Genomic DNA, 14,170 nt, shown 5'->3' on the forward strand with positions numbered 1-14,170 from the left:
CATTGATTGTACATCCAGTAATCTGTGGAGAAGTGCAGCGATGAGTGACTGACAGTTTTCTCCAGTGCACGTGTTGGATATGGGAACAGATATTTAAGGACACATCAAGTGTGAAATTGAAATGTTTTCCATTTAGCTTGTGTGCGTCTGACCTTACTCCAAGAACGATTGCATTCGAACAGCCTTGTCAAAATTCAAATATACCTTTTAATACCTGAATATTCTAATGACATGAGGCCTTTCGTCCTCTGTGCGGCTAGTCGGATGAGACGATCTTATTTTGGTCAAGAAAAGTTGGTCTTCAACATGAGCCTCTGGAGCCACAACTGGCTCTTTGGACCTTCCACTATGGCTCATTGACTAAAACTGAAAAAAAGCAAAAATAAAGTTGGTAATTTAAATTGAACCAACTGATTCTTTTTAAATAAAGAGAGAGTAAATATCAGCTTTAGCAGTTTTTTAAAATTATTTTTTAGGAAATGATTGCATTGCATTTCCACAAGAGAATGACATTAAAAGTACAAGTAATCTCAAAATACCTTTTTAGAGAATGGATAAATCCTATTTCTGAAAATAGGATTTATCCTATTTTCAGTTGGTAAATGACGGTTGTTATTTACCAACTGTTTCCCCATGATTCAGCTGAGTGTTATTTCCTTTATTTTCAAACTTTAAAATAGAAATAAAATAGGGGTTGATTGGGAAGATGAGATTCTTAGACCTTCTGCTGATTGACATTCTGCCTGGAACTTGCAAAGCAACCAATCCTGGACCACCATTTATTTTTTCTTGTCACTGATTGACTGTAACATCCAGAGAACAGAAATAAGAAAGATGGGAGATATCAGCTTCTATGTCATGCTAAGGTGGTTTCCACTATTCATATTAATGCATATTCTGCTATGTTTGGTGTTTGAACTATTAAAATAGGCAGTTACAGGCATTTTAAAGGGGTCTGAAGGATTTGCATGTTTCTACACTGTACTGAAATTAAATATTAGGGTCTTGATGGGTCTCCTTGACTGATTTAAAAACTCTATTCTCGCTCCAGTAAATACTGTTTTCTTATTAAAAGCTTGATGTATTGACATGTTATTAAAAAAATGCAGTAGCTTAACAGATTTTGTAGTCTGGACATTTGTTGTCGCGTTTGAAAGGCAACGACTCAACTTCTTATAAACTATTCAGCACATTGCTGCAGCTGGTGAAGTCATCTGCTGATTCTGAAACAAGTCTCCTTCTTTGAGTAACAATCCTTTTTTCACCAAATGATGTCATTTACCAACTGCTTCCCCATGATTCAGCTAAGTGTTGCAATGGCTGCTGTAATGGACAGGATATGAAGTCAAGTGGAAGGACCAAGAACTGTTGTGAAAAACAAAAATGTGAAAGTTACTTTTTGATATCTTTGAAAACATTTTTTCTTTGTCAACCTCAAAATAGTAATTTTTATGTTTACCAGTATATTTTTCCTGTTGTGGCATATAATCATTCTTAACTTCCAAGATCAATGGCTTCTGGGCAAATTCCTTTATTGCCTTAAATCCCTTATTAGCCTTGATGTATGTATGCAGATAATTGCCACACTTCAAACATTAGATAAATATATTATGTTCCTCTAATCAATAACAAGCTTCCAGAAAACTGCAAAACAGCTGAAATGTAGATACCTAAAACATTTGGCCAAGGACATGTGGTTTCAAAGGTAATTCTACCAAATACTAAGCAAAGGTTTAAACTCGTGATTTAAAGAAAGCTTATGATAATTCTTTAGAAAATAACTCATTCTGGTGTTCAGCAAACAGAAATGATCACAGTAATCTCGAGTGACAAAAAACAGAAAAAGTTTGATCCAATCTAATACCAGACAGTCAGAAAATAAAGGTTATGTTTTGTTTTATAGAGTATCTATATGTGATTTAAACTGTACGTTTACTATCCTAGTTGGTCTTATACCTCTAGTGGCCACTTTTGTCATAGCAACAGTAATAACGATCATTTTTTGACGGTTGTCTTGTGCGTTGAAACACCCTGTTGGTCTGAGGATGTTGAGCCAGATCACTTATTACTTCCCACATGGGTATTTGTTAGATTTTTACCCTCTCAAGCAAACGTTGTAAATTTAACATGGCTGTGACTGCTATGGGATCTGCACCCCCCCCTCCCCCCAGCCCTTCACAAGGCCTAATCGTTTGCTGGAGGGAGTTTCAGACAGAGAGAGAGAGAAAGGGGGGGAGGGGGGGAATCGAATCAAATATTTACTGTCAGGTTCTACCTAACAGTGACATAAACTGCATAAATTTAACATGGCCGCCACTGGAGACAAAAGGCGGGTTTGGGAGAAGCGCACTTCCCGAAGCGTCGCGTCGGGCAGACGGAAGCTGGGTTGGGATATGAAGCACTTGCATATAAAAGTGAGGAGAGGGACATGGAGCTGATGTTTGACCTTTGCTGCTTCACTTTTAGCAGGAAGTCACGCCGAGGTTGCACGGGTGAGCTGAGAGTCTGCGCCTGCTCACTTGCAGCCAACTTTGTGTGTGTGTGTGTGTAAATAAATGCAAATCCATGCATGCATTCGCTTTTCTGCTATGTGTGTGTACGCATATGGCATCCTAGCATCCGTGCATGTTTAGGCCTTAAATTACGGGTGGTGTTTGTTGAGAGGTCCAGTGGAGCGCACAGTGACAGATGATGTGAATTATTGATTGCAGACTTCTCAGTGGAGTGTGTTGGGCCTTGTGCTCTTTCTCTCTCTTCTCTTTGTCTTTCTCGCAACACTTTTCTTTCTTTCCTTCCTTAGATCTAATCTTTTTTCTTAAACCTCATCTCTCCATCTGAGGCGCCCTCTGTTTTTCCTCCATCTTTTTAGAAAATCTACACTTTTGGCTCATTCAGCCATGGATATTTGTAAACAGAAAACCTTAGGCAAATTCAAATTTGCTTCTGTTTATTTAAGGAGAGTGATTTTTTTGCACTATTAGTATGAATAGATGAAAAAAAATTCTACATTTCAAAGGAAGAGTTTATTTTTAACAAAAGGAGTGAAAGCAATGCCAGACGTGAGGACAAAACTGTTAACATCTCCAGTGTAGAAGCTAATATGATACCTGATTTATTCCTGTTCATGTACAATCAGTGGCGTGTCACTAGTTGCGTTTTCATTAACTTTAAAATGACTCAAATTCTTAATAGAACCACTTCGCCAACTTCAAAAAAACATGTTTATCACTAAAAAGATGTTTTTCAGGTGTATTGGAATTAGTATATTTTGATAAACAACCAGATGTTGCTATTGGTTTTAATGCTGCATCATTAAAACTATGATGCAGCATGGCTTTAATGATTTATCACGTGAATAAACTTATTCAGATGTGATTTTAATTGTGTTTCTTATTTAATGGAAGCAGTGGAATCGCGATACTGTGTTTTTTTTTGTCATTAGTGAAATATCAACAAGGTTTTACACATATTTGTAATGTAAACAGAGCCACTGACGGCACTGTGTGGGACTGCGATCAGATCAGCTTTCAGGTGACTCGTACAGATACCCGGTCGCAAAAGTTAGATAACGAATCTTGACCTAACGGTTTACTTAAATGTGTCTGTATATCCCAACTAAAACTCTATTTATTTCTGCTTTAGAAAACAAACTAAACCAAACTGGTTTAGTTTGTTTTCCAATCAAATTATTTTCATGCGTGTATTTACCTGTGAGATTTGCATTAAATGTTGTAACAGCATCTGAATCTTATTGATAATCAATGAAACTAACTGGGAAACACAGTTAGTGGAAACACACTGTGTAATCTGGAAATAAGAATTTCTCCCTGATTTTGTTTTGCATGAAGGCACATTTCTCCTCGATACTCTTTGCAGTGGGAAAGACAGGAAAACACACTGTTCAAGCAAGGCAGATGTGTGTTCATCTTAAAGCATAACTAGACTCTAAATCAAGTTTTTTGAGATGAACTGCATAAATTGAGCCTTAAAGTTGCTAATTTTATGCTTCTGTGTGACATTTTTCTTCAAACTTGTTCTTTTCTGCAATATTTTCCCTAAAACCATCTCTGTGCTGCTTTTTTTGGTTTCAATGGTGGCTACCGTAGTCAAAATTTTCTGTTGGATACAACAGTACAAGTTGGTGGAGGTTGTGTAATGCTGTGAGCCTATTACCAATGGCCCAAGTAACCATGTTAGAATGAATGGAGGTAAGAATTCTGAACAAGACTTTCATATGGATAATGAGCCAAAACACGTGGTTGAAACAAATAAATGCTTCAGCAGACACAAAATCAACCTTTTTTATGTCCTCTTACATAAATCCTAGCAGGATTAGCTCAAAGTAAGATAAATATGAAGTTGTTTGTTTTTATGAGATTAGCCTACTGTATGAATCTATTGTACCCTTTTCCCTCATTTTCACATGAGGTGACAGTAAACATGGGCATAACATTAACAGAGATGTAGAAACTATGGGAGAAAGACAGGAGAGGCAGAAATATTTCATCCTAAAATAGTAAACAGGCCAGTCACCTCTCACATAGATACACAACACAGTCAGAAAGTCAGAGCTTTACTTTTGACCTGTCATAAAAAATACAAAAAATAAAAACACTCTTCCTTCCTGCTTTAGCTGCCACCTCAGGCTGAATCACGCACCTCTCACCCTGAAAGGCTTCAGATGCCCTCTGAGTGCCACAACGTGTTCATTTCCCTTCCTGCAAATGGCCTCCACGTACTCACACTCTTGGCTCAGTCCTGTCTAGACCAGCTGAAGCGCCGTTTGTGCGTGTGTGTGTGTGTGTATGTGTGCATGGCTACTGTGTGTATTTTTAGAGGTGACAACACAAACTACTGGAACTCTGAGTGAAAGGATAGAGGGGAAAAAAAATTACCTCACTGCAGAAATGTTACATTTCATTAATATTTCACTGGCCCATGTCTCGCCACGGACATCTCACAAAGACCGGGTCACTTTTATTCACTTCACAATTTACTGGACTCATTACTGTCCATCTAATGTCATGACCTGTCTGCTAAGGCCTGACCTTATCAAACATCAATCTTCCTAAAAATATGTTTACACAACATTATCTTTTCATCATTATATGATGCAAATCGATATCAGTATCGGTTCAATGCTAGTATTATAAGAGTGATAATTAAGTTTCAAATTCTTTCTTGAAATTATATTTTATTTTTGTGCTCTAGTTTTTCAAATCTATCTAAAAAATTGGTTTTGATTTACTTCAGATTATAATTTATTTGCAATTTGTTTTAGGGAAAATCTGGACACAATCTTTTTGTTATTCTATTTTTCTGTTTGTCATGTTAATATATTGTCAAAAATATTTTGTAAATACCTTTAACCTTTGTCCAGATTTTGACCTACAGAATTTAAGTAAATCATTTTAAGAAAAAAAAAAACACACAAAAACACTCGAAGGCCAAAATTTGATAATATATCAAACTTAATAATAAAAAGTATTGTGTCATATAATATCGGTATCAGTATTCATATTGGTGATATTGTCCCTTGGTATTGATACCAAAATATGCAGTATTGCATAGGAAAGAAAAATATACACTACAAACACTTAATGATTGTAGTGTATATTTTAATAAATAACTTCTTGATTGGAAAATTTAAGAATAAAAAAAATATTTCAGTTTTAATCAGATTTTTGATCCTGGTGAAATTTTTCCATCAAACAGAGAGCATAACAACAATGTACACACTACAGGCATTAGATTAAATCAGCTCCACTGTCCACACACCCCAATTAAATCCTCAGTCACCTGCTTCACATGTTGGCAGGTTTTTCATAAACCGCTCATGTTATTCAGGTGTGTTGGAGCAGGGATGCATCCCAAAGGATCTTTAAATACCACCTCAAGCATGTTGAATAAAAGCATGCAAACAGTGACAAATATAGCAACAACATCCACACCCTATCATCATAGTCCAGCACACACAACCACAGATAAACTCAAACAGACAGAAAAGCAGCGAGGTGTTTATTGATTTAGGCATGAACATCGATCACATGCACAATTAATTGTTCTTTGAGGCGGAACAGCTCCGATCATCATCCAACTTCAAGCAGAGATCAATAAAGTAAGGACAAGAGAGTAGAGGGTGAAATGGGCCAAAAAGAGACTTAAAGATTTATTTTTCCACATAAGAGGCAAACAAAGTGAGGCTGATCAATTAATATGCACAATAATTTACATTTGGAAATGGTTGTTGGGATCTATAATGACGGAATAAAAATGAGTACATGGACAGGGAACTTTCATAGATGGATGGTGATAGGAACTTGTCAATCCTCCTAATGGGACAACGATCCTAAACGTACTGCTGGAGCTGCAACAGGACAGTGTAGATCAGGGGTGTCCAGACCATGGCCTGGGGGCCAAAGTGGCCCTTGAAATGATTTTGTTTGACTCCTGACCACAATTCAAGAATGGTAAAGAAAAAAAAATGTCAAGCAAAGAATAAACAACAATTGATGAACCAAAACATTTGGAAATTGTCTATTTTTCTCTTAATGAAACAACAGTCCAAAGTCTTTCTATGGTTTGTATCTTTAATGATATACAGAATTAATAAAAAATTTTGTTAATTATTGAGCAGGTAAAAAAAAAAAAATCAGAAATCATACATTTTTATTTAATGAATTTTTAAAGTTTTGAAAGTTTGTACACCACTGGTTTAGATGAAAGCATAGTCATGTGCTAAAACAGCCTAGTGGTTTCCAAACATACTGACTCAGGAGGGTTGAATATAAATACATGCTTTTCTTTTTAGATTTTAAATGTAGCTAAGTGCCAAATCCTCTGTGATCTGTCAAGAAAGAGTTTGGTGAAGGTAAGGGATGAATGACACCCATCTGTCTCGATCTGTGACACAAAATTCCACTGAAATAGTTTGAAATGTTTAGCTATATAATGCAAAAATGTTCAAGAGGTAAACGCATTCCCTAAAAAACAAAAGTCCATCAAGATTTCAGACTAAGAAAACAAGTCAAAAACTACACTCTTGATCAATTCCACCGGATGAAAATACCAATTCTGCCAGCTCAACTGAACTTGAAGTCTACCTGCTCGGCTTTTACTTTGGCGGTTTTCTGTATTGGGCAGGTAAGAAATAAAAATATATAGAGAAGCAAATGAAAAGAAAACCTCACACAGCATTAGACTTAAAAAGGCAGGGCCTCCGGGGCAGTAGAGATTGGTGTAGCATGGAGGCTGAGAAGACAGGCTTATTGAGTGTAATTCAGATATGGCCAGAAGTCAGAATTCAGATCTATTCCAGCCACACCCCTGAGCTGAAAGCACAGTGGCTGATGGCAAAGTCAAACATCTTAGGCCGATGCTTATTTTCAGCTCTTGACTTGAATGGTTGTGTGCACTTTGAGATCCACAGGGAAAAGAGAAATCACGAGACAGAAACACAAACAACGAAGATAGACGGAAAAGTAGCAACCTCAAACTCCCCGTCTCGGCAAAAGCAAAAAAATAAAAACAAAAACAAAGTAAATCTCAAATGACTTTCTGTGAAATTCAAATTCCACCCCCAGCCGATCCCACCGGAGAGGGAGTGATGGAGCGGAGGCTGGTTGGATTATTGGACAAGGTGGGGGATGATTATAGGAAACAGGGCTGCGTTGATCTGCATGACGAGTGACGCCAAGCTTCTGTCAGCTGGCACGGACTCGGCACGAGACGGAACTGAAGACAACAAACCATATATGAAACGAAAGAGAAATTTGGAAAGTCAGATATTGAAAAAAGGACGGAGGAGAAGGAGGAAGAAGACATGACTGAGGATGACAGCAAGTTGGAAGATTTGAGATGAAGACAGCGATGCGAGAGAGCAATGTCATAATCATCTTTTTGACTTATTTCCCTTTCACAACAAATCTCTCTCCTCTTTTCCATCTCTGCCCTCCTCCCCATTTGTTAGCCCCCCTCTCTCCATCACCATCACCATCTTCATCCCTCTCTCTCTCTCCAACAGGCTTCCAGCTTCAGAGGCAAAGCTCCATCTGATCAATAATGGATGCTGCTGTCTCCTACACTGCTGGAGAAGGGCCGGTACATTAGGTAATGCAGGGGCTACATTTAACTGGATGGGCTTGTTAATGCGTCCCGCTGGGGAAACAACCCCCCAACGCAACTCCCCACCCCTACTTCTCCCTCTGTTGCAACACACACATGCACACACTTCATCCATCCACTCATCATGCCTGCACCCTCACTGCCATGCAATGCAACTTTTTATTCAGAGGGAGGAGCTGGAGGAATAGTTGTGGACCAGAGATGGTCCGGTTCAGCTGAGGAAGGACAGGTGGGGTGAAGTGCCACCAAACATGTTTTGTTTTGGGTGTCTCCTTTAAAAGAAATATGTGTTTCAATATTTGATAAAACTGTCTTTGAATTGTGACAGTATGGCATGAGACAGATTATCTGACAACCAATTAAGCTCCTCTTCTTCTTACCAGTGCTACTATTGTGGTGTGCAGATATGCACGTCAGAAATAACCAATAAGAGGCAGGAGGAGAGTCTTAGCACTGTTAATCATGCTCATGTACCTGCTGCTCTATGTGCTAATGGCAGAAAAACAACTAAGATAAACAGATGCTCAGGTTATGCTAAGTTGCCACTCCAATATGACACGTCTGAACAACGTATGTGTGCGTCAACTCCTGTAGAGCTCGTCTAAAGCATGCAGTTGGTCACCTAATATTGCTTTTATGTAGTTGATTTTACTGTAAAAATGGTCATAGGATGCTAGGCAGTTAGCAGCAAACAGACAAGGATGCTAACCAAACTCATCATTTTGCCATTACCCTTTTGAAAAATAAACCCAAATTGGTAAACAAATAGACTTTTGTACTCTTCTAAGTCTCCTCCAGTGTAAGAGGAAATGTTTAAGATTAGTGGTATAAATTGTGCAGCGTGAATTTAGGAATGTCTACAATTTGATCAAATAAACAAATACATCAGAAGAGAGGTGAGTTACTTCCACAGACAAATTAGCACAACTTGAATAAGTAGAATCCATGGTTATCCAGGCATTAACAAGTTGGGAAAACAATCTCAGTCGCTCTGTTGAATACTTTCAGCTCCTTGTTCACAGAGGAATTGTAAAGTTGATTAGGGCATTTAGATATCTTTCTCATATCTCTTCCTTCATGCAGTTGTTGATTGATGCCACAACCATCCAAATTAGGAGTATTTGTTTGGTGGACAGAGACATGACACTAAATAAGTAACGAAACTTTCTGAGCAAGCAACCAAAAAGGATCAATATGTTCAGGCCAAGAAAAAGCCAGAAGTTGCTTATAATAGGCCAACTTGGCAACTGAGGCTTCGCGGTTAATCAAACAGTGGACCAGTGGGTAGGATTTTACTGAGCCGCACCTGCATCCAGCAAACCAGAGCAACAATGTAAGCTCTAAAAAGCATCAGTGGATTGGAAAGAAGAGAGTAAATGTCTTTTCAAAGCAGATGTTGGGCTACACTTCATCTGTCAAAATACCATCATACTCTTTTTTTTTTTTTTTACCTGTCAATTTTTAAAATGATAATAATGACATATTCAATTACATTTCTTTTGGTTGAACTAACATTCAGTCCAAACCAGCTAAACAAAGAATCCACACCAGGCAGATTAATAGGTGTAGCTCAGGGGGGCCCAAAGTCGGTCCTGGAGGGCATCCTGCATGTTTTAGTTCTCTCCTGGTTTAACACACCTGGATCAAATGATGGCTCATTAGAAGGCCTAAGAGGAACACTGACAAACTGAAAAGGTTGTTGCTACCACCAAGGAGAGAACTAAAACATGCAGGATGAAGGCCCTCGAGGACCGACTTTGGACACCCCTGGTGTAGCTTCTTCTCTGGAATGACAGAAATCACACTGACTGTGATGGAGCAGCTGATGGAGCAGCTGTCTTAGATGCAGCTCCTCCACCATGGAACCATTCCATGAAGCTCTCTGCACACCGTTGAGCTAATCTGAAGACCGCATGTTTGGAGGTTTGTAGTGACTGACTCTGGAGAAAGTTGGTGACCTCTTTGCACTAGGCGCTTCAGCATACCCCGACAGAGATCCTGAGAACGAGCCATTCTTTCACAAAGGTTTGTAAAAACAGTCTGCATGCCTGGGTGCTTCGTTTTATACACCTGTGGCCATCGAAGTGATTGGAACACCTGATTCTGATCATTTGGATGTGTGAGCAAATACTTTTGACAATATAGTGTATTTTTTTAAATCAGGATGAAAGATTATTATATTAAACTAGATGGCAGAAATCAAGCACCCTGTTTGCAAACTGTCTTTAGTAGATCTTCAACATAAAGGTGAAGATTAAGTCTAAACTCCATAAAAGTGGTAAAAATGGACATAGTGTTGTTTAGTAAGCAATTTAATCCCTTCTAGAAGCACCAGTTCTTGAGATGAACTCGGGATGAATAAGATAAAGAGCACTTTAAGAAATATTTTCATAAAATCCTGCTAGATTCAATTTACATTTAAATCTATTCTAGGTCTGATTTATTATACTTGAGGTCTTAGAGCTGCTCCTTGTCTCTTTCCTCTATGTGAGAGGCCCCCACTGGCCCCTCTCGGCCCTGCGTAGCCCCAGATGAAAACCATGATTGGTCCTCTGTGGGAATTTTAAAGGACCTTCAATTAGTCGTCCAGGGAAGTGTCTGTTCCTCCCCACTTTGAATGCGGGTCTCGGCTGGGGTCTTGAACCTGAGCTCCATTCCACTTTCCCTAAAGTGGCTGCTTGAATCGTCCTACCAGGTGACACACATCATATGCAAAAGAGAGGAGGAGGAAGGACAAGCACAGGGAAATAAGGACGATTGTGGATTTTTTTGACAATTTGTTTTGTTACACCATGAAACAAAAACTTTTAAAATTAAACCAATGGTTTTGATCACATATGTTGTATTTTTAAAAACATGGAAGTTTTAAAATTATGGAGACTTTGAGACAGCATCAAGTTCAAGGTCTGTAGAGGTTCAATACATTAAAGTTGTTATCACTAAATATCAGCTAATTGTTTGTTTAATTCAAAATACGTTGACAGCGATATTTTAAACTAGAATAAGTTAAACTTCCAACATATTTCAGCTTTTCAAGTAGTTATGTCCCTAAAATTTGGTAAATTTTGCTTATGAGTGGCTGAGCGACTGAAGTCTTTTCTCTGCCTACAGCTCCCAGAATGCCATGCGGTTCTGGATTAGAGTTCAGTGAAATTATCAAAATTCTATCTGTCATATTTTCTACTGATATCAACATAGTAGATTAGTGGTAGTTAATTTTTCTATGGTTAGACTTTGTACTAAAATAAGCTAACATTAACATTTTAGTTAATAGACTTTATCACTAAAATTAAAACTAAAGTTCTCTTGTGTATTTCAAAAGATATTGTCAGCATTTTGTCGCCCGGCCCTCTCCTTAACATCATCTAACACCACTCTGCTCCCCATCAACATCAGTTCTCGACTCCGGATCCATCAGCCCTTCTGGTTCTCCTCTCAGTGATTCTTCCCTCACCTTCTTTAACTGCTCTTCTTCTCCACCAAACTCAGATAATCGTAGCCTCCTATCATTGTGCACATTTTATTATTATTATAAATAAATTCCTTCGCTCATTCTGAATCTTGCCTATAATTCCAAGATTGGCAACATTCTTAAACAGTCGGTTATCACTGTAGAAGTAAAAACTTAAAGAAACAAATGGCTTGCAGCCCTTCCCAGGTTGTTGGGCAACAACAGTTGTCTCCTTTAGGTATCTGCCATTGACTTTCTACATAGGTTTACATACCAATGTAGACGCTCACACTGATGATCAGTAAAGGAAATGCATTTAATTAGCAGTGCTTCCCCTTTAAGTCCTGGAGAAACAGCAAAGGTCTACTCAAATGCAGCATTTCCATTTTGGCTACATTTCTCTTAGATAAATAATGACAGTATGAAACTTAATGTGTGATTCTGTACAGACAAAACCTAAATAATTTCAGAACCAGATCATTTTTATCATGTCCTGATACATGAAATCCAAGCATTGAGAGAGGATGTAGCTGTCATGTATTAGGACCGTTGTAGACAGAGGGAGAAAAGGACATTTCTGCCAAGAAACTCAGAAATTTCCTAGAAAAAACAAGGAAAGAAATGAGTTTGAAACGTTGAGCATTTTTGACATTTCAAAATCAAAAGATTTCCAAGTTAAAAATGTTAAATTTCTCAAACTTAAAAATTTCCATGTTTTTCTAGAAATTTTCAGAGATTAATCTTAAAATTTCTGAGTTTTCTCTCGCAAATGTCTGACTTTTCAAATTCAGAAATGTCCTTGTTTTTTTTCCAGAAAATCTCTGAGATTTATCTCAAAAGTTCTGAGTTTTTTGGTGGAAATTTACTCTCCCATTTTCTTATGGTCCTAATATAATCGTAACAATGCAACTGAGGCAATTACAGCTTGATGTAAATGTCTAATCTGAGCGTAAGCATGGAGTCATTAAGAAAGCGTCATGAAAGATGGACTAAGATATAAAGGATGTAGGGGGAAGGAAGGAGGATTAAAAATGACCTTCCCCCCTTGGCTGGTGGGTAATGACTCTTGATGGGACAGGGATGCATGAGGAGGGTGAGAGGTGAAGGGTGAGTTAGGGCAGCAGGTGCGACTGTCATAACCAATATCTGACATGCAACTTGTGCTCTGCTATTTGCATACACACACAAACACACACAAAGGTTTAAAAGGAATCCTTACATTTTCTTTCTTTTGCATCCTGGCCATTCATCATCCCCTCCTTTCCTTCCTCACTCTCACTCCATCCACTCCCTTTTACCTTCACTACCCCTAATTTCCTTTCTCTTGTCTGCAACCTGTCTTTCTCCTTCCTTCTCCACCCTCCCTCTTTCACCCTCTCCACACTTGTCGTCCCGATTATGCAGATGAACGTTTGTGGCAGGGCCCTAAAAAGCAGATTAGGGCCGAGGAGGCTCTTGATTGTGACATGGCTATCCCACAGAGGCCAGCAGTAGGGCGGCATTTGCACACGCGTGTACATGTGTGTGTGCTTTGAGTCGTTATTCCAAACACAGCAGTGACCATGACCAGTGTGTGTGTGTGTGTGCATGCGTGTGTGTGATTCATGGAAATCTGTGTGTAATCATATGCATGTTTGCATGTGAGAGTGCGTCTGAGCATGGAGGGCAGGCGAGAGTGCACAACACTGAGCCACTTAGAGAAGCCCCATATGTGTGTTTGTTTACGCCTTAATGGAAAGACTTGGCAGTGGTCCGAATACGATCAGAGTGGTCTACATGCTGCAGAAGTCCTAAAGAGAAAAGGCTCAAGCCCCACTTCATGTCCAGTAGAGCGGTTCTGCTCAGAGAGGGTGCTTATGTGCAAACGTAATGGACCTACGCGTATCCAGAGCTGGTAATGATGAGATTCAGCGTGAAAGGGACAGTATTGTGAGTTTTCCAGGTACATTGTGGCATTTTATAACACAATCAAGTAACTATGTAACTTTCAGGTGTTATAGAAATGCTGTATATATGAAATATGAGTTAAAAGTAATTTGACTTCATAATGTAACACCTTGAAATAGGGCCTCTGTCTCTTTAAAAACTCCTGCTCTTTCTGAAACTCCACCTGCAGGAAGCCATCACAACAGCGCTCCAGCAGCGTTGGCAAACAACTTTTGTTTTCTTTTCTTTTTTACCAGCGTTTCACTAACAAGTAGCTTGCGTAATGAGTTCAGCAGAAGTGCAGTTCCACCAGGTGTTTGCTAATGGCTGCTTGCTAGTCTGAAGGAGCAGAATGGGTTGTTTGGAAAAATGTGTTGATTTTTGTTTTTGTCTTTTCATCGTTATTCTTATTGTCATATATGTATGTTATGAATGTAGTTTGTGGACGTCTATAAACTTTGTGCCTGGCTAGGATAAAATGATTCAATGGAAAAAAACACAAAAACACAAAAAGCTCAAACGTTTGGTGATATATTTCACTTTAATAAAAAGTATCTGTATCTGTATCAGGGCCACAAAAGTGGTCCTGTATTGACTTGGTATCAAATTTCTACCAAAAAATTATATTAAATTATAATTTTAAGCAAAAGGAAAGGAAAATGAAAAACA

The 14,170-nt window shown here is 38.5% G+C and overlaps 1 long non-coding RNA gene across 1 annotated transcript; it reads left to right on the top strand.

The window, feature by feature from the left end:
- The first annotated feature begins 1,198 nt into the window (after positions 1-1,198).
- On the top strand, positions 1,199-13,859 carry LOC107837568 (uncharacterized). Its single transcript, XR_001663587.1, has 3 exons — positions 1,199-1,209; positions 10,715-10,718; positions 13,774-13,859. It is a non-coding gene; the product is annotated as an uncharacterized LOC107837568 (long non-coding RNA).
- Positions 13,860-14,170: the final 311 nt, after the last annotated feature.

The sequence above is a fragment of the Poecilia formosa genome, unplaced genomic scaffold, assembly GCF_000485575.1.
Source record: "Poecilia formosa unplaced genomic scaffold, Poecilia_formosa-5.1.2 Scaffold152, whole genome shotgun sequence".
Lineage (NCBI taxonomy): Eukaryota > Metazoa > Chordata > Actinopteri > Cyprinodontiformes > Poeciliidae > Poecilia > Poecilia formosa.